The 25,712-nt window shown below is 43.5% G+C and overlaps 1 protein-coding gene across 2 annotated transcripts in view; it reads right to left on the reverse strand.

Moving 5' to 3' along the window:
• Positions 1-25,712, reverse strand: part of PRKCB (protein kinase C beta) — a 375,677-nt gene that overhangs the window by 260,635 nt on the left and 89,330 nt on the right. The window lies entirely within an intron of this gene.

The raw sequence follows: 25,712 nt of genomic DNA on the forward strand, positions 1-25,712 counted from the left end.
GCTCAAAGATGACATCATGGGATTCTAATTATACAGACTTTGAGGCAATACAGTCAGGCAACCTTTCCGGATACAGTTTGAAATTTTTCACAACTTGCCAATACTATGTTGGTACCCCATCTTCTGGATACACTAAAAGTCCCTCTTGTAGATGATTCGGAAAAGTGGAAGTAACGGCACCCTTCTGAGACTGCAGGCAAGACTAGAACACTCCAGCTTCAGTGTTTTCTCCAAATTTTTCTCCTAAGATAGGATTCTATCTCAGCACATACAGGAAGTTGAGAGTTGAGACCAGACCAAACCAATCATGCATCTAATCCAGATCCATATGGAAAGAAGCTGCCACCTCCATGCCAGCAGTGACCTGTTGCAAAATCTGGAGACCCAGTGCCTTTCCCCTACCATCTCTTTCCCTCCATGTTGTGAGGGGAAAAAAATGAATTAATTCATTAACAAGATCCTAGAACAGCACCTGACATGTAGTGAACTCACAATAAAAGTTAGGTTTGATGATACTGATGATGAAGAAACAAAAGATGATAAAAGCAGGGGGAGGAAGAACCACACTCCTAGCTGCCCGTGGGGTTCAAGCTCGTTGCTCTTTCATGCAAGAGTTGTGTGGCAGGGTGGAAAAAATGTAAATCACTCCATTCAGTAACTTTCCCTATAAAAGTGCATTCCCTTTGATGACCTGAATGGGAAGGAAGTCCAAAAGGGAGGGGATATATGTACATGTATGGCTGGTTGATTTTTCTGTACAGCAGAAATTAACAAATATTGTAAAGCACCTATACTCCAATAAAAATTAATTTAAAAAACACAGTCCCTGTTTCTGAGCTGTCTTAGGCATCTCGGAAAGCCTTCCATTTTTATTTATTTACGGTTGCACTGGGTCTTTGTTGCTGCGCACAGGCTTTCTCCAGCTGCGGTGGTTTCTCTGACTGTGGAGCACCGGCTCGAGAGCACCAGTAGCTGCAGCCCGTGGGCTCAGGAGTTGGGGCTCATGGGCTGTAGTTACTCCACAGCATGTGGGATATTCTGGGACCAGGGATCAAACCCATGTCCCCCTGCAAAGGCAGGTGGATTCTTATCCACCATACCATCAGGTAAGTCCAACTTTACATTTTTAAAGGCACATAGTCTGTATAGTTTTTTTCCAGTGAATCAACTCTTCACATGAGGTGGCCAAAGTACTGGGGCATGCTGCAATTCATGGGGTCACAAGGAGTCGGACATGACTGAGCAATTCGAACTGAACCGAACTGAACTGAGCTCATGTATAGCTTATACATGAGCTATTAACTTACAGGGTTTTTATGTATGCAACACAGTTAAATAAAACACATTCACATATGTGTAGTCGTTACAACAATGTCTTAAAGTAGATGACACCATTTTCTCATTTTACGACCCAGAACACTCTAAATCTTCAGAGTGGTTCAATGGAATTTCCCAAGCAACAAAGCTGGTCGATCATAAGCAATGGCTTGAATGTTAATACTCAAGACATCTGAGTCCAAAATCTTTCTCCTTCACCATAACCTCTCCGGTTTCTGCCATTTCTCTTTGCCTTCTTTTTTTATTTTTGGCCACACTGTGCAGCTCGAAGGATCTTAGTTCCCTAACCAGGGATTTAACCTGAGCCCTGGTAGTGAAAGTGCTATGTCCTAACCACTGGTCAATCAAGGAATTCCCTCTCTTTGCCTGACTTTATCTCTACATTCCTATCCCCAGGATTGTCCTGAATACTCCAGGGGAAACAAGATGAAAGAGATGGTCACTGCCCTGAAGAAAGGATCACTGTGAATCATTTCTTTTTCTCCTTTCCTGAAATAAGGGCAAAGTTCAGAAGCAGCAGCAGTTAAACCAGACAAGGAACAGAAGTTAAGCTGCCTCAAACTCTGGAATCCGTGCTTATTTTCCCAAAAGGAGTGTAAGACCAGGCTTCCTGGTGTTTTTCAAGTGCTAAGGGAATTAGCCAATCCAAGGAAGGTAGAAGAGCCGACTTCTTAGAAAAGTCCCTGATGCTAGGAAAGACTGAAGGCAGGAGGAGAAGGGGACAACAGAGGATGAGATGGTTGGATGGCATCACCTACTCAATGGACATGAGTTTGAGCAAGCTCCAGGAGATGGTGAAGGACAGGGAAGCCTGGTGTGCTGCAGTCCATGTGGTAACAAAGAGTCGGACATGACTGAGCCACTAAACAACAACAAAGGAAGGTAGCAGAAAGGAAATTAACTTTTAATGAACCATCATTGAGATGCTATCTCTTACACACACACACACAAATCAGAGTTAATGCTCAATACCATAGAAGAGAGGTTTGATTATGCTCATTATGCAGGCAATGCTGCAGACACAGGGCAGAAGTGGCTTTGCCAATCTATGGTTAATATTCAAGTTTCCACATGTCCTCCTGTCACTGAGGGTTATAGCACTCTTTGCTGGCTGTCTGCCAAGCATGCAGATGGAGGAAAAGGAGCTGGTGGGCAGTGAGGTGGTACTGGAGATCAGAAGGGATTATTTTCCATTATGTCATTTATCCAACTACTTAGAAAGTTATTGATTTTGGTTGACAGGTTTTGTTAACTAACCCCTTAGCTATAACTCTTATTAGTACTAATAGCTTTTCAATTGATCCCTTTAGAGTTTCTAAAATAAATATTACGTAACCTATGAATAGGGTCAGTTTGGCATTCTTTTTACAAATAAGTGTTGATCCTTTAACCACCATTCTTTTATTCTTGACTTTAATAGAAATGCTTCAACTATCACAAAAGATAGCATATTTTGACCACTGGTTGGCCACAGATAGTCTGTATCATGCTGAGAAAGTATATTCTTATTCTTAGTTCTTTCTCTGCGAGTTTTTACCCAAAATTAATGCTGAAATTTTAACAAATGCTTTTTTGGCATCTATGAAGATGATCACACTTCTTCCTCTGAGATATTGATGGAATTTATTAATAGACTTCCTAATAATAAACCATGATGTATTTCTAGAATGAATCTTCCTTGATCATGATACATTGTTCTTTTAATATTAAAAAGATTCAACTTGTCCAGGTTTAATTTAGGATTAATCTTTTCTGTGTTTACAAGTGATATTATATTATGCTTTATATATTGTGTTATCAGGTTTGTGTGCCTATATAATGCTGCTGCTTCTGCTGCTAAGTCGCTTCAGTCATGTCTGATTCTGTACGACCCCACAGACGGCAGCCCACCAGGCTCCCCCGCCCCTGGGATTCTCCAGGCAAGAACACTGGAGTGGGTTGCCATTTCCTTCTCCAATGAGTGAAAGTGAAAAATCAAAGTGAAGTCGCTCAGTCGTGTCTGACTTTTCACAAACCCATGGACTGCAGCTTACTAGGCTTCTCCGTCTGTAGGATTTTCCAGGCAAGAATACTGAAGTGGGGTGCCATCGCCTTCTCTGTGTATAATGCTAGGTCAGAGGAAAGAACTGAGATTGTTTTCTTCTTTTTCTATGGTTTAGAGAAAATTTTTGAAAGCCAAAAGGATCACTTGTCCTGGGGGTTTTGCTAATGGATTTGAAACTTTCATTATTTCCTTCTTTGCTCTTGGTCTAGACCAGACACCAGTAAACTACACCCTGCTGGCCTTCCACTTGTTTTAATAAATAAAGTCTTATTGCAATACAGTCATGTCCACATCTTTACAAATTATCTATAGCTGGTTTCATGCTACAATGGCAGAGTTGAGTTGTTCTTGGAGAATGCCCCACACAACCTAAAATATTTACTCTGTCCCTATAAGAAAAACTTTTCCAGGCCTAGTCTAGGCAGGCTCTCTTTTATGGTCGATAATTTGGGCATTTTTGCTTTCCTAGACATTTAACTATTAACAAAGTTAATACCAAAAATTAACAATAGCTAACATCTGAATTCTATGAAGCACATAGCGATGGGTTGAGCTATTTAAACATATCAGCACACAGAATCTACACAAACGCTGCATTATTATCCCCATTTTACAGTGGAAGAGATTGATCTTAGCGAGAGTAAATAACTTGCCCAATATCAGAAGAGAGTAGTAGAAAAGCTATGGTAAGACTTCCCTGGTGGTCCAGGGGTTAAGAATTCGCCTGTCAATGCAGGAGACACAGGTTGAATATCTGGTCCAGGAAGATTCCACATGCTTCAGAGCAACTAAGCCTGTGTACTGGAACTACCGAGCCCACATGCTTAGAGCCTGTGCTCTGCAGCAAGAGAAGCCACCCCAATGAGAAGCCCACACACTGCAACAAAGAGTAGCCCCTGCTCACCGCAGCTAAAGAAAGCCCTCACACAGCACTGAAGACGCAGCACAGCCAATAAACAAAGAAATAAAGCTATCATATAAATCCATGTATACCTGTATAGTATTATGTCTTAGCTTATAATGTTTTCTATCCTTGTATTCCTGTCCTTTATCATTCCCAATTTGCATACTGTGGATACACATATATTCATTATATGTATTATATTCATCTTACAGATTCATTTTATACATGTGCAGGCATGCTAAGTCACTTCAGTCGTGTCTGACTCTGTGTGACCCTATGGACTGTAGCCCCCAGGCTCCTCTGTTCATGGGAATTCTCCAAGCAAGGATACTGAACTGGGTTGCCATGCCCTCCTCCAGGGGATCTTCCTGACTCAGAGATCGAACTCGTGTCCCTTATATCTCCAGCAATGGCAGGCAGGTTCTTTACCACTAGCGCCACCTGGGAAGGCCATTTTAAACATATGATTGTTAAAAGTAGAGAAATGCAAATCAAAACCACAACGAGGTACCATTTCACGCCAGTCAGAATGGCTGTGATCCAAAAGTCTACAAGCAATAAATGCTGGAGAGGGTGTGGAGAAAAGGGAATCTTCTTACACTGTTGGTGGGAATGCAAACTAGTACAGCTACTATGGAGAACAGTGTGGAGATTCCTTTAAAAACTGGAAACAGAACTGCCATATGACCCAGCAATCCCACTGCTGGGCATACACACTGAGGAAACCAGAATTGAAAGAGACATGTGTACCCCAATGTTCATCGCAGCACTGTTTATAATAGCCAGGACATGGAAGCAACCTAGATGTCCATCAGCAGATGAATGGATAAGAAAGCTGTGGTACATATACACAATGGAGTATTACTCAGCCATAAAAAGAATACATTTGAATCAGTTCTAATGAGGTGGATGAAACTGGAGCCTATTACACAGAGTGAAGTAAGCCAGAAAGAAAAACACCAATACAGTATACTAACGCATATATATGGAATTTAGAAAGATGGTAACGATAACCCTGTATGCGAGACAGCAAAAGAGACACAGTTGTACAGAACAGTCTTTTAGACTCTGTGGGAGAGGAAGAGGGTGGGGTGATTTGGGGGAATGGCATGGAAACATGTATAATATCATATACAAAATGAATTGCCAGTTCAGGTTCAATACAGGATGCTCGGGGCTGGTGCACTGGGATGACCCAGAAGGATGGTACGGGGAGGGAGGTGGGAGGGGGGTTCAGAATGGGGAACACGTGTATGCCTGTGGCAGATTCATGTTGATGTGTGGCAGAATCAATACAATATTGTAAAGTAATTAGCCTCCAATTAAAATAAATAAATTTAAATTAAAAAAAAAAAGTAGATCTATTTTATTGGCTTTTGTTGGTTTTGCTTTGTCCTGTTTTCCAGGGCTAATTCTTTGAGTTATCAACACAATGCTTTTTGCACATTCTAATGCTTTATTACAACAGGATATAAAATGTTACAGGGCTTCCCTGGTGGCTCAGATGGTTCTAAAGAATCTGCCTGTAATACAGGAGACCCAATCCTGCATTTTTATTCCTGCTTTCCTTAGGTTTCTCTTGTGAACTTTTTCTCCCTTACTTCTTGAGTGAAATGCTTAATTGATGGTTTTGCAATGGAGCGGAACCCTATGGTCCTTTCCGCCTATCACCATGTCCTCAGCCTGCCTTTTGTCTGCGGACAAAGTTTAGTCAAAGAATAAATCTGATCAGAGAAGGGAGAAAATGCAGAAACAAAGGGAAGACGGTCAAAGGAGCTCAAATAATAATGGTTTAGTCATTAAGCATACCCAAGGACCTTTAGTTCCTTCTCAAGGGGTATAGAAGATATTCTGAGCCATATTCTGTGAGCTGTCCTACAGATATTAAAAAGTCCTACCAGGTGCAAGAAGTTAACTACCCAGTGACCAGACTTTAGCCATGACATACGCGGCCACAAATTCTGAGAATTGGCCTCAAGGGAATGGGAACAAACTGACCCTGGAATTAAAGATTAACTGTATTTAAAACAATCAAGATGATGCAAGTCAGACCACCAATGACCAATTTCAAGATGACTCTCAGGACTGTATTGTTTCTGTATGTTTGCCCCACTACAGCCTATAAAAGCTCTTGCCCACTGACTGTCAACGGGGGCAAGTAGGCCTTTGGACAGGCATCCGCCCTCCCCCACACCTTCATGGCAGCATCCAAAATCAAGCAAACTTTCCTTTCGATCAACTCTGCCTCTTTATTGGCTTCTGAGCAGCAAGCAGCTGGACCCCACTTCTAGTTACAGTTTGTTGATATGTAACAAGAAGTGAGGTTGTAGTTATAAAAAGCATTGATGACTATGAATTTGGAATACTGACTTGGTGTCATCTATAGTTTATAAACTATACTAAATAGCCTAATTTTGAAACTTTTACTTAATATTTTTTTATTTTGAGACAACTGTAGATTCCCATGCAGTTATAAAAAATAATAGGGAGAGTCCATATATCCTTTACCCAGTTTCTCCCAAAGATAACACCTTGCACAACTATAATATGATATCACACCCAGGATACTAAGATTAATATAGTGAAGATACAGAACACTTCGCAAGGAGGCTTCACGTTGCCCTTTTACAGTCGCACCCACTTCTCTCTGCTCCCACCCTCTCCTCACTCCTGGAAGTCACTAATCTGTTCCCCATTTCTATAATTTTGACATTTCGAGAATGTTATGTAATTGTAATCATACAGTAGAGTAGAACCTTTGCGGATAAGCTTTCTTAACTTGGCATAATTCTCTGATGATTCATTCAGGTCGCTGAGTGTATCAGTAGTTTGTTCCTTTTTATTGCTGACTAATAGTACATGATGTGGACAGACGACAATTTGTTGAGCCATTTACTTACTGAAGGACATTTGGGCTGCTTCCAGCTTTTGGCTATTACAAATAAAGACACTATAAAGATTTGCACAGAGGTTTTTGTGTGAGCATGAGTTTCCATTTCTTGGGAATACATGCCCTAGAGAATCATTCATGGGTCATATCACAGTTGCCTGTTTCATTTTTAAGAAACTGCCAAACTGTTTTCCAGAGTGGCTGTCCCATTCTACATTCCCACCAAGAATATAAGAATGACTGAGATGCTCCGTATCCTCATGTGTATTTGGTACTGTCATTGTTGATTATTTTAGCCATTTTGGTAAGTGTGCAATACTATCTCATTGTGGGGTGTGTCTGTGCATGTGTGAGACTATGTGCTTATGTTACCATGTGTATCTCTGCTTCAGTGAAATGTCTGTTTATATCTTTTGCCTATTTTCTAATTAGGTTATTTGTTGAGTTTGGCAGGTTCTTTATACATTCCAGATCATAGTCCTTTGCAGATATGAGGTTTGCAAATATTTGGTCCCAACATGTAGTCTGTCTTTCCATCCTCTTAACAGGGTCTTTCATAATGCAACAGTGTTAAAACTTTGATGAGGTCCAACATATCAATTTTTTCTTTTATGGTTCATGCTTCCAGCGTAATACCTAAAGAACTCTTTGCCTGGCCCTAGATACCAAAGATTTTTCTCCTGTGTTTTCTTAAAAGTATTATAGCTTTATGTTTTACATGTAAGTCCATGATCTATTGTGAGCTAATTTTTCTGTACGGTGTAAGACTTGGGCCAAGGTTCATTTTTCTGCCCATAGGTAAACAACTGCCCCAGCGCCACTTGTTGAGAATGTATTTTCTCCACTGAATTGTTTTTGTGCCTTTGTCAGAAATCAACTGGGCGCACTTGTATGGGTCTACTTCTATTCTCTATTCTGTTCCAAGGATCTCTGGGTCTACCCTTCCACTAATACCACCAAGTCCTGATTGTTGTAGCTATTAATATTACAATAAGACTGATTACGCCCACTTCATTCTTCTTTTTCAAAACTGATTTAGCTCATCTAGCTTCTTTGTCTTTTCATATAAATTATATAATAATCTTGTTTTATCCACAGAGTAATTCTGTTGGGATTTTCATAGGAATTGCACCAAATCAGTACACAAATTTGGGAAGAACTAATGTTGAGTCTTTCATGTCCATTGCTAGTATATAAAAATAGAATCAACTTTTGTAGTTTATCCTGTACCCTGCAACACTGCTAAACTCATTAATTAGTTGTAGTAGGATTTTTTTGTCTTCTTGTTGTTGCCTTGGAGGCTCCTTCAGATTTTCCGTACAATCATGTCATCTACAAATAAAGTCAGTTTTATTTCTTCCTTTCTTATCTGTATGCCTTTTATTTCCTTTTCTTGCCTTATTACATGCTTAGCGCTGGCTAGAACATCCAGCACCATACTGAATATGTCCCAGGGTTATTAAGGAAAGTGTTTCAATTTTAAGTTCTTGATTTTATAATCTTTTTTTATTAACTTCTAGTTTTACTTCATTTTTAACAGAGAAAGTTGATGGCATATTTTCTGATTAAGTCTTCCATATAAAAGACAGTAAACTGAATACATTTTTCTTAACCTCACTCCCCTACTATCTTCTTTGCAGTCTTCATTAACATAAACTAGGATTTTAAACTCAAATCTTCATAAAAGATTATGAAGTTATTTTTACACCATATTGCCTTTCATTCACAAATATTTTTAACATCTAACATCTATTTTATTTTATTATTAAGACTTTAATTTTTAGAGCAGTTTAAGGTTCACAGCAAAATTGAGGGGAAGGTGCAGTGATTTCCCATATACCCCCACAACATGCATAGCCTCCCTTATTATCAACATCCCCCACATCTGGATGATATACTTGTTATGACTGATAAATCTTCTGCCATCTATTTTAACATAAGACTAAGAGTGATTATTTGGACTCAATGTTACATTTAATTACTTGAAGGATTCATCGCATTTCCTCTAAACTGTAACTCCATCCTGAAGTTCTTAGTATTAGACTTCTCTCAGTCAGAGAGAGGACCTCTTCACATAACTCTTTTATTGGTGGTAGATTTCCAAAACCTTTTTATATCTGAAAACTGGCGCTCTGTCGCCTTCACATATTAATGACAGCATGACTGAGAATCCAATATTGTCCCTCAAAACTCTGTAGACTGCATTGTCGTAAGCTCTGTGTTACTCATTGCGAATCTACATCCAGATCCTGTATTTGTCAAAAGACAGTTTGCATAGAGTATCCTTGGTCCTGTTCTCTGTCCACTTTGCATGCATGCATGCATGCTAAGTCACTTCAGTCATGTCCAACTCTTTGCAACCCTATGGCCTGTAGCCCACCAGGCTCCTCTGTCCATGGGATTCTCTAGGAAAGAACACCAGAGGGGCTGGCCGTGCCTTCCTTCAGGGGATCCTCCCAACCCAGGGATCAAACCCATGTCTCTGCACTGCGGTGGATTCTTTACTACTGAACGACCAGGGAAGCCCTCTCTGCCCACTTTCGAGATGGTCAAATCCCCTTGTCAAGCCACACTGGAGGGTAGGCCAATGTAAACAGCACCAGGTTTCTAGCAAGCACTCATCCCCTGCAGCTCCGTTATCCTTAAACAGACTCTTCTATTCTCTGCTCCTACGTTCTCTGATCCCCAGATGCACAATGTAGCTCCTTTGGTCTCTATAATGCACCTTACCTTCCAAAGGAGATCTTCCCGACCACCACAACAATGCACCTTACCTATGCAAGCCTCACCCTCAAGGATCAGTCTGCTATCAACAGTTCCCTACACCAGCCAGTGCACAAGTAAACTGCCTCCTCTACCTGTCTGACTTCTCTGAGTGAATGCGGGAAGATCAAGGGTTGTAAGAAGCCTTCAGTTATTTCAAAAAAATACTCTTGAGTAGAAGAAGGATGACTTTTCACTTGGGTCTCCTAGTCTAGGAACAGGATGGTGGCAGAGAGACGAAGCGTTTTTCTACTGTTTCCAGTTGATCTTTGTATCCAGGGGTGATGCCTAGAGTGAGTGAACCCAAGCCAGCCCCATCTGTCTTACAGATAATGGAGCTATCACTGAGATTCCAACAACTGGTCATTAATTTTTAAGTTGTCTATAGTGTTTCTCCTATTATATGTTATCTTAGTCATGTGAGGGCAAAGAGGGACTGATAGTCAAATGTTATATTCAGCCTTTGCCACGACCAAGTCTACTTGGAATCATAGAACTTTTGATGTTCACAGCAGTTACAGATCATGGATGGGATGAACTAGAGTGGCCCTACTCTGTAATCATATGAGAGGGTCTCCTCCCAGGGCACTGCTCCAAAACAAATCCCCACAACAGTGGTTCTCCAAGTCCAGTGAACAGAAGCATCATCTGAGGAGCCTATTAAAAACTGATCACACTCTACCCAAAAGTTCTAGTGAAGCCTTGGGTTTGTATTCTTCACAAATGCTATAGGATACATGCCGGTGGTCCAAGAACCAGCCTTGGAGAATTGAAACATCTCCTCTAAAATCATCAGATGAAAATTTTTCAGCTGCTCCTTCTGATATTTCCTCAAAGACAAAGGAAAAAAGCAAATATAGCTGTTCATCTAGTACAATTCAGAAGCAGAGTTGCCTGGCACAGCAATGCTGGAGAACATGAGATCTTCTCCACATTTCTCATTGCTAATTTGACTCCAGAAAATGCCCTTTCACCACTAAATAGCACTTACAGGAATTCTACAGATGAATTTCTACATATCTAAATGATACATTTACTGCATTCTTCTTAATAGCATTGTTTGAAACAGCCCCAAATTGGGAATAATCTGAAGTCCATCACAGAGAACTGCTCTAATAAATTATGAATCATCCATACAATGGAAAACTTTGCGTCTAACTTTAAGTTTAAGGAAGCTTTCTTTGGGGGACTTACCTGGTAGTACAGGGGCTAAGACTCCACACTCCCAGTGAAGGGGACCCAGGTTCAATCCCTGGCCAGGGAACTAGGTTTCAAAGAAGTGAAGTGAAAGTCACTCAATCGTGTCTGACTCTTTGCAACCCCATGGACTATACAGTCCATGGAATTCTCCAGGCCATAATACTGGCGTGGGTAGCCTTTCCCTTCTCCAGGGGATCTTCCCAACCCAGGGATTGAACCCAGGTTTCCCGCATTGCAGGCAGATTCTTTACCAGCTAAGCCATCAGGGAAACCAGGTTCCAAATGCCACAACTAAAGATCCTACATGCTGCAATTAAGACCTGGCACAAACAAATAAATATTAAAAAAAAAAAAAAAGGAATCTCTCTTTGTACTCACATAAATAGTTCTCCAAGATGCAAAGTCAAGAGGTAGGCAAGACTAATTCAAATATGTAAAGACTGGCATGGCATGTGTGTGTGTTAGTCACTCAAGCCATGTCTGACTCTGCAACCTCATGGACTGTAGCCAGCCAGGCTCCTCTGTCCATGGGATTTCCCAGGCAAGAACACTGGAGTGGGTTGCCCTTCCCTTCTCCAGGGGATCTTCCCAACCCAAGGATCAAACCCAGGTCTCCCATATTCCTGGCAGATTCTTTACCTTCTTAGCCACCAGGGAAACCAAATCAGAACAAATGCCAGCCATTCCAGCACACGGGAGGCTACCAACCAAATATTAGCAGAAAAAGCAAAGTGGGTTGCAGTATGCCACCTTTTTCTATGAAAACAAGGGAGGAGAAGAAAAGCTTCTGGAAGGATACCCCAAGAAAGGGTGGGCAGTGGGTGGGTGGAGGAAAGATGTGAATGAGAAAATTTAAAACCTGTATCCTTTCTTGTATTTTTTTGAGCTTGTATTTTTTTGAGCTATATATTACCCAAAATTGCATTTTAAAACACTGCATTTTTTAACTTCAAAGATTTTTGATGTAGAGCTGGGATATGGATGCCCAAGACTGACATGATTTAATTTTCACTTTATATTCCTTTTGGGTCCCTGCGGTTTGCTATTTCTCCAAGGGCCCGTTAGTAACAGTCTGTTACAGTCATGAAGGTGAGGCGAGCCTGTCTTGTCTATACTGCTAAGTGACCATGGTCCAATCCGTGATGTTCAAAAGATTGACTGCATCAGGCTTTATAGAAAGTCCAGATTATCTCCCCTGTAGCTCTCAAACCTGGCTGCTCCTTTTAATCACCTGAGAGCCTTTACTAAACTAGGCTGCTGTTCCAGTCTCATCCCCAGATATTCTGATTTAACAGGTCTGAGGTAGGGCCAGGGCACTGGGACTTTTAAAAGCTCCCCAGCTCAGTCTAACACACAGCCACTCGTGACAACCTCCTGACTGGGTAGATCTGAGGTGAGGTTCCATATGTATGAACACAGCCTCCAGGTGAGCCGTTGTTCAGCCAGGTTTGTGGCTGCCGCCCAAGACATCCTCTTACCTGCACTCAAGCAAAGACTCAAGCATCAGCCAAGGCCAAGTTCAGAAAGAAAAACCCACTTGGCTTAAGAAGTAAGAACTCTGGTTGCTAAATGAAATCAGATTCAGTCATTCCTGAGCATGTGGTTCACATTCCTATCACCCTGTGTTTCTCCCTGTTCTCTTTGCTCCCCACATACAACCCCAAGGACCTCTGTCAGAAACCACCAGACAGGCTACCAGAACCAGCATCCCAGCCTCGAGGAACCCCATCACCACCACCCCAGTAACAGCCAGGCCAGGAGGGGCCAGGCACACATACAAACACGTTCCATTATAATCAGAAGTAGACCGTTGTCTACAACAGTCCAAGATGGGTACAAATCTTATCAACAGGAAATATTTTATGGAACTGATTTTTTTAAACAAAGGCCAGTGTATCTACGTAAGCAGATACAATTCCTAATAATCAGAAAATAAAGAATAGGGGCTTCCCTGGTGACCCAGTGGTTAAGAATCTGCCTTGCAATACAGGGGACACCAGTTCAATCCATGGTCAGGGAAGATTCCACATGCCGCAGGGCAACTGAGCCCATGCACCACTACTGAAGCCGGTGCACCCTAGAGCCCACGCTCGGCAACAAGAATGTGTGAGCGTGCATTCTCAGTCGTGTCCGACTCTGCGGAATAGCCCGCCAGGCTCCTCTATCCATGGAATTTTTCAGACGAGAATACCGGAGTAGGTTGCATTTCCTTCTCCAGGGGATCTTCCCACCCAGGGATAGAACTCGCATTTCTTGCATCTTCTGCATTGGCAGGTGGGATTCTTTACCAGTTGAGCCACTGGGGAAGCCCAGCAAGACAGACCACCACAATGAGAAGCCTGCTCACTGAAACTAGAGAGCAGCCCCAGCTTGCTGCAACTAGAGAACGCCTGTGACAGCAATGAAGACCCAATTCAGTTCAGTTCAGTCACTCAGTTGTGTCTGACTCCTTGCAACCCCATGGACTGCAGCACGCCAGGCTTCCCTGTCTATCACCAACTCTTGAAGCTTGCTCAAACTCATGTCCATCGAGTTGGTAATGCCATCCAAACATCTCATCCTCTGTTGTCCCCTTCTCTTCCTGTCTTCAATCTTTCCCAGCATCAGGGTCTTTTCTAATGAGTCAGTTCTTTGCATCAGGTGGCCAAAGTATTGGAGTTTCAGCTTCAGCATCAGTCCTTCCAATGAACACCCAGGACTGATCTCCTTTAGAATGGACTGGTTGGACCTCCTTGCACCCCAAGGGACTCTTAGGTGTCTTCTCCAACACCACAGTTCAAAAGCATCGATTCTTCAGCGCTCAGTTTTCTTTATGGTCCAACTCTCAGATCCACACGTGACTACTGGAAAAACCATAGCCTTGACTAGACGGACCTTTGTTGGCAAAGTATGTCTCTGCTTTTTAATATGCTGTCTAGGTTGGTCATGGCTTTACTTCCAAGGAGCAAGCATCTTTTAACTTCATGGCTGCAGTCACAATCTGCAGTGATTTGGGCCCCCCCCCTCAAAATAAAGTCTGTCACTGTTTCCATTGTTTCTCCATCTATTTGCCATGAAGTGATGGGACCGGATGCCATGATCTTAGTTTTCTGAATGTTCAGTTTTGGTTTTTTTTTAAGCCAACTTTTTCACTCTCCTCTTTCACTTTCATCAAGAGGCTCTTCAGTTCTTCTTCACTTTCTAATTTAGAAAATTAGAGATACGACGGGAACATGCAAAGATGAGCACGATAAAGGACAGAAATGGTATGAACCTAACAGAAGCAGAAGATATTAAGAAGAGGCGGCAAGAATACACAGAGAAACTATACAAAAAAGATCATCATGACCCAGATAACCACGATGGTGTGATCACTCACCTAGAGCCAGGCATCCTGGAATGTGAAGTCAAGTGGGCCTTAGTAAGCATTGCTACTAACAACAAGCCAGCACAGCCAAAATAAATAAATAAAATAAAGAGTATCTTCCCCCTTAAAACTGCTATGAAAAAAGTAAGTATTTCCTGAAGTCAGTCCCACACGATTTTTCTGCAGACAGATTCTGGCCCTTTCAAGCCAACGCATCCAGGCCTAAGGCCGACAGTGCTTGAGTATATTTGAGGCAGCTCCAGGGAGTGAAATAAGGGGACATAGGAGATTTTAACATCCTAAGAACTGAAGAGACACTTTCCCCCCAATGTCTAAAAGTCAACATTTCTCTTAAGATGCCAGACACACTGAAAGACCAGGTGTCCCTAGAGAGAGCCTGCTGCAGAACATCCTTCTCACTCTGCTAAAACCACCTAATCCCATCTCTCTAAATGTGATCTAATTGGAGAAAGAGAAGCATTTATACTGAAATGACAACAGACAGAATCAAGCAAGGCCAAGAAGGAAATCTTCCATCACTCAAAGGGAAAGTTTCATAAAAAGAAAGTCAAATAGAGAGATGGACTGACGAATGGATGGACAGATGATGGATGGAAACATGAACGCATGCAAGATGGATGGATGAGTGTGTGGATGATGGATGGATACGCAGGTTGGTATCAGTTCACACAATTCTCAAAGCCAAAGCTTTATAAACCAGCCTTTAATACCAGAGCTAAAGGTCTTCATGAAGCAAAGCATTAATTTTTCTGCTTAAAGAGATTATTGTACATGCCTTGCTTTCCTCCCAGATCTCCAAATCACAAAGCCTAACTGTATCAGCTGAAATGCTTTGGGCTTTACTGCTGTATAGCACAGGGAGCTCTGCTCAGTGCTCTATGAAGACCTAAACAGGTGGGATGGAGTGGTGGGAGAGAGGCTCTAGAGGAAAGGGATCTCTATATACATAGAGCTGATTCACATTTGTTCAGCAAAAACTAACAGCATTGTAAAGCAATTATACTCCAATTAAGGAAAAAAAAAGATGCCTTAAGCTTCAATTAACATAACAGTCAACTAAATGCTGCTTAAACAAAAGGGGCTCATCAACAAATATCACACACAGGAACCGCTTGGAGTAGGAAGTTTCTGGGGCTGTGAGTGGCTCCAGGCTGTCAGCTGCAATTCTAGGCATCCGTGTATCGTCCTAAGGTGGTCACCATAGCTCCAACCATTATTTTCATATTTGACAACCTCTAAGACAGGAAGGGTTGAGAGGAAAATGAGTTATTTTCTCTTTTACATTGGCCAAAACTAGGTCCCATGCTCACCTCAAGAGCAGTCACTGAGGGTGGAAACAGAACTATCTTGGGTCACTCGTACTTGGTCCCTTGGGCACCCTATCACTAAGTAAAACCAGGAGCGATGGGGGAATGGCTGTTGCATGGACCAACATCTTCTGCCAGAGCATCTGTTCCCACTTTTCAGTCCCCAGATCCCTCAGATACAAGACCCCTTCCAGTCAGAAATGCACTCTGATAATTCCCAAAATGTGCCCTCCAGAGAGATCCCGATAACCTCACTGCCATAATGGCCAAGGTTTCCACCTGTATCTCCTTAGCCTCTTCCTCAGGGCATCTAGGATTACAACGGTCAGAATCCCACTAAAACTAGCTCAAGCAAAGAAAGAAGCCTGTTACAAGGAAACAAAGTAACTCACAGAAACCAAGGCCAGCCACTTAGTTTGGCTTCAAGGCAGGACCATCAAGAACCAAGACAGCCACTCTGTCTCCCTGTCCACACGATCTCTGAACCCAGCCTCTGAACCCGCTCCAGAAACAGTGAGGCTTCCTCTGATTTTTGGTGCACATCGCACAGTCCCTGAGGCCACACTGCCTTCTAGTCTAGAGTTATTAGAGGCTAGCTGGCATCACTCAGGGCGAAGTCCAAGTCCCAGAGAAAGAATCAGGTGAAGACATGCCTGGTCCATCAGCAATGGGCAGGCAACTTCATCACATGGTTCAAAGGTGGATGCGATGGATCATTCCTTGGGGCCTCTTTACCAAAAAGTAGGGAATGCATAGACTTTGAATCACCCTAAAGGGGCTGTACAAATTCTCTGCAGGAAATTCACCGTTCTCCTGAAACATCAGTTTCCAAGACCCAGCAGGCCAGAAGGATGGGAAGGAAAAAACTGCAGGCATGCCAGTATGACCACCTGACCCTCTCATCTCTGGGAGCGCAGCTGGCAGGCAGGGCTGGAGAGGAGGGAGGAAGCCGTACAGGTGCTCCCATACCTCCCCATCCCTGCCCTGCCTCATGCTGGCTCCCTCCCAAGTCCCTTCTCACACTCTCACACCCACCTAACTACACTCATGCTCACATTCAACGCTCCACTCTGGGCTCTTTTCTGCCAAAATGCTTTCCCACACAGGGGTCCCTGCCTTCCAGCTCACTCTCCACGCACATGTCTACCTCAGAAGTGAGCTCAGTCTATTTTAAACTCCTGGAGCTGTCTGCCATCTGTCTCGTCTGGGGGCCCTCGTGGTCTACTGACAGAAGAGAACCGAATCTGGAAATACGGAAACGGAAGTCTGGTTCCGGTCCTACCAAGAGCCCCAGGACCTCGGGACAACCGAGGCACCCTTCCCATGGCTGATAGAGAAAACTACCCCCTTGGTTAGTTCCTGGGGCTGTGAAGAGCATCAGGGGAAATGAACAAAAAAAAGCTTGGACGGTGAGGTGACAGTGAACACCTTGAGTGTCTCAAGTGGTCCTTGAGAGCGTGGTCTTCACCAACCCCTGAGCCATGGCAGGCACTGTTCAGGAATTAACCGCTTTCTTTACTTCTCTGACCAGACACTCCTGGCACTGGGGACCAGCCAAAGCCAGACTGAGAATCGTGAAGTCCATCCTGGAGCGCTGATGCTTAGAAATGGTTACCATGGCAATCGGCTCTGCTACTTGCTTTGTGAATGATCGTGAGCCAGTCATCAACCTCTAGGAGCTTCCGATTCCTTCAGGCATGACCAGGCATCTGTTCAGCCACAAGGTATGACCACGAAATTGTCAAGGTGTGTCTCTAACATCAACACTGTAATAGTACCGACCACTAATGTTGCTGCGGGAATTAAGTGGACTTGGGGCTAACCAATAATAACAATGATAAGATTAAATGCCATCTATGTCTTGGATACTGCACTAAAAGCCTGCATGTATTCAATCATAACAACCCAATGAAGCCCATAATAAGTACTAAATGCTTTTCGTTTGGAGTCATAACAACAATAAGTTAGAAGGAAGAAATCTAGAAAGGCAGACACTGACAACCAAATTTTAACTTCTTTCCTAGAATCTGCAGACAAGTCATTGAAATGCTCTTCAAAAGAGCAACCCCATAAACTCAGGCAGGAAAGAAAAAACAGTCCACCTGGAGCACCAGTCCATCCACACAAAGTGAGGCTCATCTCTGTCCCCACCACACACTTCCTGCCATCTTTCCTCAGGCTGTTTTCCTCCTCCAGATGCAAGCTTCCCACATCTTGAAGACACTGGCTGGCTGGGAGGCAGCTGCCTTCCCATGGAAGCAGAGTTACTAGGAGGCCTGAGAGTCACTTGCCTCTACAAATCCCATTTGGACCACAGCAGATGGCAGATGGAAGCATCACAGATGCAAACCGTTACAGAAAGTTTCAGGGGGTTCCCTGGGGGGAGGCACATTTCACAGGACACTGTCTCCTACCCCCTCACCAGCTCCCTCCCGGATGGTCTCAGGAATCCCCCTAAAGCTCCCCCTTTCTATCTTGCAGAAAGGTCTGCCTCTCATCTCTGAAACCGAGGCACCAGGAGAAAGGGAATTTTCACCTTCTCCTGAAGCCTTTATCCAAGTATTTTTCCAAAGATCCCTTCCAAAACAAAACTGGCATTATTCATCTTTTATCCAAGAAATATTTATTGAGCATCTACTATAGGCCAGACATGATCCTAGGCCCTGAGGTGCCCAAAGTAAACCAGAGGACAGCCTTGGAGTTCTTGTGGGTATGAGCATGTCTAAAGTGCAGCATGTACTGAGGGGTTGCTGTATTTCTGCACTGCCAAGTGCTTTCTATGCGTTATCTTACTTCACTCCTCACAGCCTCCTCTGGGGTATTTCACTCCTGTTTGACAGATGAGATTATTGCTCAAGACGACACAGCCAGGAAGCAGCAGGAACCAGCTCGGAACCCAAGGACTGTCTGGTTCAAAAGCTCACACTTTGAGCCAGTGTGCGCTGGAAGCCACATCAGCTTCCAATTCCTACCAACAGTAAGTTCTCCACAGAGAAACCTTCAAGTGGTGAACATTCAAAGATGCTAACATGCCCAGAGAAAGGACATAGACAGACAAGAGGAAGACGAAGTAACTTGAGGAATCACAGAGATTCACAACCCAGGAAATGGCGAGGGGGTTTTCTTTATCTGAGGGGGCGCTGTTAGTTTCTGAGACACATGACCCAAACATAGAACAGTCCGTGAAGGGTGCAGCAGCCGTTCAGAATGCAAGCCAGTGCTGCAGCGTCAATTATGACGAGAAAAAAAAGACCTCCTACCCGGACATCACTGGATCATTTTCTCAAGAGGGTAGACAGAAGTGAATCCAGCAAGGAACCACAACTGCGTGACTGCACTTTCACTTTTCACTTTCATGCATTGGAGAAGGAAATGGCAACACACTCCAGTGTTCTTGCCTGGAGAATCCCAGGGACGGGGGACCCTGGTGGGCTGCCATCTATGGGGTCACACAGAGTCGGACACGACTGAAGTGACTTAGCAGCAGCAGCAGGAACCAGAACCTGTACCATCAACATCAGGCATCAGTGAAACTGAAGCTTGCCCTCCACCTCCTATTGCTGAGCATCCTTCATCTCTACCAGCCTCCACCCCTCTCCCTCCTCCAGTCAGGAACTCTTGTTGCCTGTTCACTGGATGCCAGTCCCTGAATGCCAGCTGGTATACTGTAGGGTATCATACTGTAAGATTTAAAATGTTTTCTTTGTTTTTTACTATGATTTGTGTGAAACATATTATAAATCTATTATAGTACAGTACTACAAAGCTGATCGCATTAGTTGGGTAGGTGGCCTAACTTTACTGGACTTATGAACACATTGGACTTATGAACACACTCTCGGGATGGAACTCATTGAATGTAGGGGACTTACTGTACTCTGCCTTCATGCTGGACTCCAGACTCTGCAGCATGGCACTCAAAACCTTCCTCCAGCTTTCTACTCTGATGTCCCAAGATGTCTTTCAGCGCCCTGGATTCCTGCCATGAGGAAGGACTCACATTTCCTGAGAACATCCTCACGCCTCCTCTCCTTCCTACAGCGCCCCCTCACCCACCTGTCCTCCTCAGTTCTCCTCCATTCCCAAACTCCAGCTCCACCTGACAAAAGATCTCTTTAAACAAAAGTTTAATACAAAAGTTACCTTCTTAGTTTTGCTTATGAGGAAAGAGCAGCTACTCTACTATTCACATCCATTGCCAGGCCAGAGTACTAAATGAAAACCATGTACTGAGGTTATTTTTCCAGTTTAAAATGAAAGTCACCTCCTCCAGGGAGCCCTCCAGTCCCCCAAACAGCAGTGTGTTTTCCAGCCTATATTGTTCACTGCCCTCTATTTCTTCCCAGCCTCTAGTCTTTTATCACCATCTCTTTTACACTATGGGCATTTACAAAAAGTTTTGGAACTGTGGTGCTAGAGAAGACTCTTGAGAGTCCCTTGGACAGCAAGGAGATCAAACCAGTCAATCCTAAAGGAAATCAGTCCTGAGTATTCAATTGAAGAACTGATACTGAAGCTGAAGCTCCAATACTTTGGACCTGATACAAAGAGTCAACTCATTGGAAAAGACACTGATGCTGTGCAAGATTGAGGGCAGGAGAAGAAGGGAGCGACAGAGGATGAGACAGTTGGATGGCATCACTGACACAATGGACATGAGTTTGTGCAAACTCCGGAAGCAGTGAAGGACAGGGAAGCCTAGCGTGCTGCAGTCCATGGGATCGCAGAGAGTCAGATATGACTTAGCAACTGAACAGCAACAACAAAAAGTTTCTCTGCCCCAATAGTGATCACTTCCTTACACAATGCCGAGCTCCCTCAATCGGAGGGCCTCCCACAACACACATGCCACTGTGCCTTGCACAAGCTCTTGCTCAATAACTGTTCGCTGAAATAACTCTGTAAGCACTTTCATTTTTACACATTTCAACAATATTTCCAAAGCCAGGGCCCTCAGCCTGGGGCCTGCTTCTTCTTTCACCAGAGTCGACATGAACTCTTGGGGAAAGCTCATCACACTCCATGACGGCAATTACCATTGACAGGCAAGCAAGTCCCAAATCTCTGTCCTGAGCCCAGATCCAGCCCAAAGCCCCAGGTCTGAGGATCACACGCCAGCCAGTCTGTGCCATTTGGACATCAATTAGGCACCTATCACGGGAACTCTGAGTTCCCTCAAAACATGTTACTCTGCCTATGGGTCCCATCTCTGTGAACTGCACCACCAACCCACCCCGCATCAAGCTGGAGGCCTGGGAGCCACCCCTGACTCCTCCCTCTCCCACGCTCCTCCCACTCCCCTGCCAATCACCAAGATCTCTCAACCACATTCCCTAAACATCCCTCCAAACCCGGACTGCAATCCAGGCATCAAGTCCAGCCTGGATCACTATACCCGCCTCTCCACCCAAGCCCCCTCCTCCAGCCTTGCCACGGGGAAATTCACCTTTCAACTGCAGCCAGAGCGGTTCTAAAAGGCAAATCCAATCATGTAACACTTTATTTTAAAAAGACTTCTGCACCCTCAGAATAACATCTACGCTCGTTAATGGGACATATGAGCTGTTTATGAGCAGGCTCCTGCCTTCCTCTTTCCCGAGCAGATCCCGCACCTAATAAATAGACAAGGACAGATGCTCTGTGCCAGTCAAGACAAACTGACTTTGGTTCCTGAACCTTTCTGTGTGCATTCACTGTTCCCTCTGCTGAGAAGCCCTTCTCCTTCTCTTCACGCCCTTTACTGAATTAAATCTGTCACCCTGAAAGCTAGGCTTGAACATCACTTAGCCCTGGAAGTTCCCTGAGGGCTTTACTTAGATGCCCCAACTCTGCTCACCTCAGGATCCCACACTTAGAGGGGCCATAGCAAGGAGGCCCTGCATGAGTGCCTGCCTCTTCATGGGTCTGTACTCTCTACCAGACAATGCTTTCATCACCGCAGGGACCTACCATTGTGATCACTGTTGGACAATGCCCCCATCACCACCACCTGACACAGTAGGGATTCAATTAATACTTCAATGGATAAATAAGTCAGCTAATCGTACATTGAGGCCTCTAAGAAAATTCTTGATTGAAATAATCTTGCCAGGCAGTATTCTGAAGCCTGGAAGCTATCTGGCCGACTGAGATCCTTGCTTCAGGTTTTTAAGAAATCTCCTTGTTTGGAAGAGGGACAGGACGATCTCCTGGGGTTTAGCATCACAGGGCTGACAAGACAGTGTCAAGGATGGAGTCTCTGGCGCTCTGCTAGAAACTGCAGGAATACAAGCTCTCTTTCCAACCATAAGAACACACACTGGACTTCCCTGGTGGTCCAGTGGCTACAACTCTGCACTCCCAAAGACGGTTCAATCCCTGGTCAGGGAACTAGATCCCACATGCTGCAACTGAGAGTTTGTATGCCACAACTAAAGATCTCATGTGTCTCAACTAAGACCTGGCATAGCCAAATAAATAATTGAAAAACAAAACAGAGAGAATACACACATCATGGTTAATTAGGCAGAGTCAAGGTGTGACTAGGACAGGAGAGGGCATCCACGGCCACAGATGCATAATGACCAGCCAGGCCTGAGGGTATCCCAGAGGTGTGTCCTACAGAACAAAAAGGGAAAATGATGCCTCTTTTTGGACAGTGATGCACTGAGACGTTCCCAGAGTAAAGGACAGGAATTCCAGTGGAAGACACCCCTAGCAGAGATTCTATAACGAGAAATAGCTCCAAAAAGGATGATTTCTATGTGTTCCTATTTAGGGCACTTTCTATCTCCTTTTCCTTTCCCCCATCTCTCAGCACGCTTTTAGGGGCCATGTTCCATTCTCCCTGCATTAAGGGCTCAGGATTTGAGGTAAATCACAAAGTGGTTAAATAAATGTACCCAAAATGTACTCATGGTCAGATGCTGACCTAGAAGGCTCTGTCTAATGGAATGTAAAAAGGCTCAAGGAAATAGCCAATCTCAATAGCCTGTTAAAGAGTTTTACTCAGATCCAGAACAAAGCTACATGGGGTCTACTCACTAAATGAGCAAATGATGTGCAACTAGGTGGGCCTAGAGAGGCTTCGAATTTTAAAATCAGGATCTAGAGCTGACATGGGCTGTTAGGAAAACAAAACAAAGATGACTATTAGACTCTTGTGCTCAGTCTTAAAAAATTAATTATATATGTCAATAGAAGAAACATAAATGGTTAGCAAGAGGAACTCAGAAACAGAAGTTCAGTGGACACTAGGGCAAAGGTTCTGACTACCCTTCCTTCCAAGCACAGAGTAGTATGGTGCCTGCCCACCTGCTTTGAAGGTAGGTATGGCCATGTGACTTGCTTCAGGTGATGATATGTGTTTGGCAGTGATGGGTACAGCCAGGGAGAACTTCAAGAACCACTGCAAGATGTGCCATGGTCTCTTTTCCTTTCTTAATGATTATGTAAGCATACTTCAACTTAGAGGGTCTGTTGGCCAGGTCCCTTTTATGACCACAATGAGCAATCTCTCCCCTCCCATCCTAGCTACACCATGCTAATCGTCATTGGGACTAGAAAGAATGCCAGGGACTACAGTGATGCCAACATCAGCTCAGTATCAGAAAACCCTCTGATGACTTGTGCAAACTCACTACTTTGAGAGCATAAGTTAGTAACTCAAGACTGGATGGTCACCACAATACACTGTGAAGCATTATATGGTACAGTGAGTACTTACTTAACCTTCTTTTAAAGATATACCGATTTGAAAGCAGAGTTCCAAAGAACAGCAAGGAAAGATAAGAAAGCCTTCCTCAGTGATCAGTGCAAAGAAATAGAGGAAAACAACAGAATGGGAAGGACTAGAGATCTCTTCAAGAAAATCAGAGATACCAAGGGGACATTTCATGCAAAGATGGGCTCAATAAAGGACAGAAATGGTATGGACCTAACAGAAGCAGAATATTTTAAGAAGAGGTGGCAAGAATACACAGAAGAACTGTACAAAAAAGATCTTCACGACCCAGATGATCATGATGGTGTGATCACTCACCTAGAGCCAGACATCCTGGAATGGGAAGTTAAGTGGGCCTTAGGAAGCATCACTATGAACAAAGCTAGTGGAGGTGATGGAATTCCAGTGGAGCTATTTCAAATCCTGAAAGATGATACTGTGAAAGTGCTGCACTCAATATGCCAGCAAATTTGGAAAACTCAGCAGTGGCCACAGGACTGGAAAAGGTCAGTTTTCATTCCAATCCCAAAGAAAGGCAATGCCAAAGAATGCTTGAACTACCACACAATTGCACTCATCTCACACAGTAGTAAAGTAATGCTCAAAATTCTCCAAGCCAGGCTTCAGCAATATGTGAACCGTGAACTACCAGATGTTCAAGCTGGTTTTAGAAAAGGCAGAGGAACCAGAAATCAAATTGCCAACATCTGCTGGATCATTGAAAAAGCAAGAGAGTTCCAGAAGAACATCTATTTCTGCTTTATTGATTATGCCAAAGCCTTTGACTTTGTGGATCACAATAAACAGTGGAAAATTCTGAAAAAGATGGGAATACCAGACCACCTGACCTGCCTCTTGAGAAACCTGTATGCAGGTCAGGAAGCAACAGTTAGAACTGGACATGGAACAACAGACTGGTTCCAAATAGGAAAAGGAGTACGTCAAGGCTGTATATTGTCACCCTGCTTATTTAACTTATATGCAGAGTACATCATGAGAAACACTGGGCTGGATGAAGCACAAGCTGGAATCAAGATTGCCAGGAGAAATGTCAATAACCTCAGATCTGTAGATGACACCACCCTTATGGTAGAAAGTAAAGAGGAACTAAAGAGCCTCTTGATGAAAGTGAAAGAGGAGAGTGAAAAAGTTGGCTTAAAACTCAACATTCAAAAAACTAAGATCATGGCATCTGGTCCCATCACTTCATGGCAAACAGATGGGGAAACAATGGAAACAGTGAAAGACTATATTGGGGGCTCCAAAATCACTGCAAATGGTGACTGCAGCCATGAAATTAAAAGACACTTGCTCCTTGGAAGAAAAGTTATGACCAACCTAGACAGTATATTAAAAAGCAGAGACATTACTTTGTCGACAAAGGTCCATCTGGTCAAAGCTATGATTTTTCCAGTAGTCATGAATGGATGTGAAAGTTGGACCATAAAGAAAGCTGAGTGCTGAAGAATTGATGCTTTTGAATTGATGCTTTTGAACTGTAGTGTTGGAGAAGACTCTTGAGAGTCCCTTGGACTGCAAGGAGATCTAATCAGCCCATCCTAAAGGAAATCAGTCCTGGATATTCATTGAAAGGACTGATGCTGAAGCTGAGACTCCAATACTTTGGCCAACTGATGTGAAAAACTGAGTCATTATAAAAGACCCTGATGCTGGGAAAGATTAAAAGTGGGAGGAGGAGGGGACAACAGAGGATGAGATGGTTGGATGGCAGATGGCGTCAACCAACTCAATGGAGATAAGTTTGAGTCAACTCCAGGAATTGGTGATGGACAGGGAGGCCTGGCATGCTGCAGTCCATGGGGTTGCAAAGAGTCAGACACAACTGAGTGACTGAACTAAACTGAAAGATGAAATGAGAGAAACCATATCCTGATAACATACTGAGTCCCTGAATCAAACTATACCTGAAGGCAGATACCCTTAGATTTCTCAGTTACATAAAGCAATGAATTTCCTTCTGAATTAAGTCAGTCACCTGATATGCCTTTCAATAAGGCATCTACTCTGCAGCTCAACACAAGTCCAAACACCATCACTTTTATACCCAACCCACTTCACTCATTTATGCTTCCTGCCTGACTTCTGTAGAACCTGAGTTCAATCCTTTTACATTTATGTATGTGTTCACATATAAATATGAATATGTCATTTTAATCATCCAAAGTCTTTTCTGACC

The sequence above is a fragment of the Bos indicus x Bos taurus genome, chromosome 25, assembly GCF_003369695.1.
Source record: "Bos indicus x Bos taurus breed Angus x Brahman F1 hybrid chromosome 25, Bos_hybrid_MaternalHap_v2.0, whole genome shotgun sequence".
Lineage (NCBI taxonomy): Eukaryota > Metazoa > Chordata > Mammalia > Artiodactyla > Bovidae > Bos > Bos indicus x Bos taurus.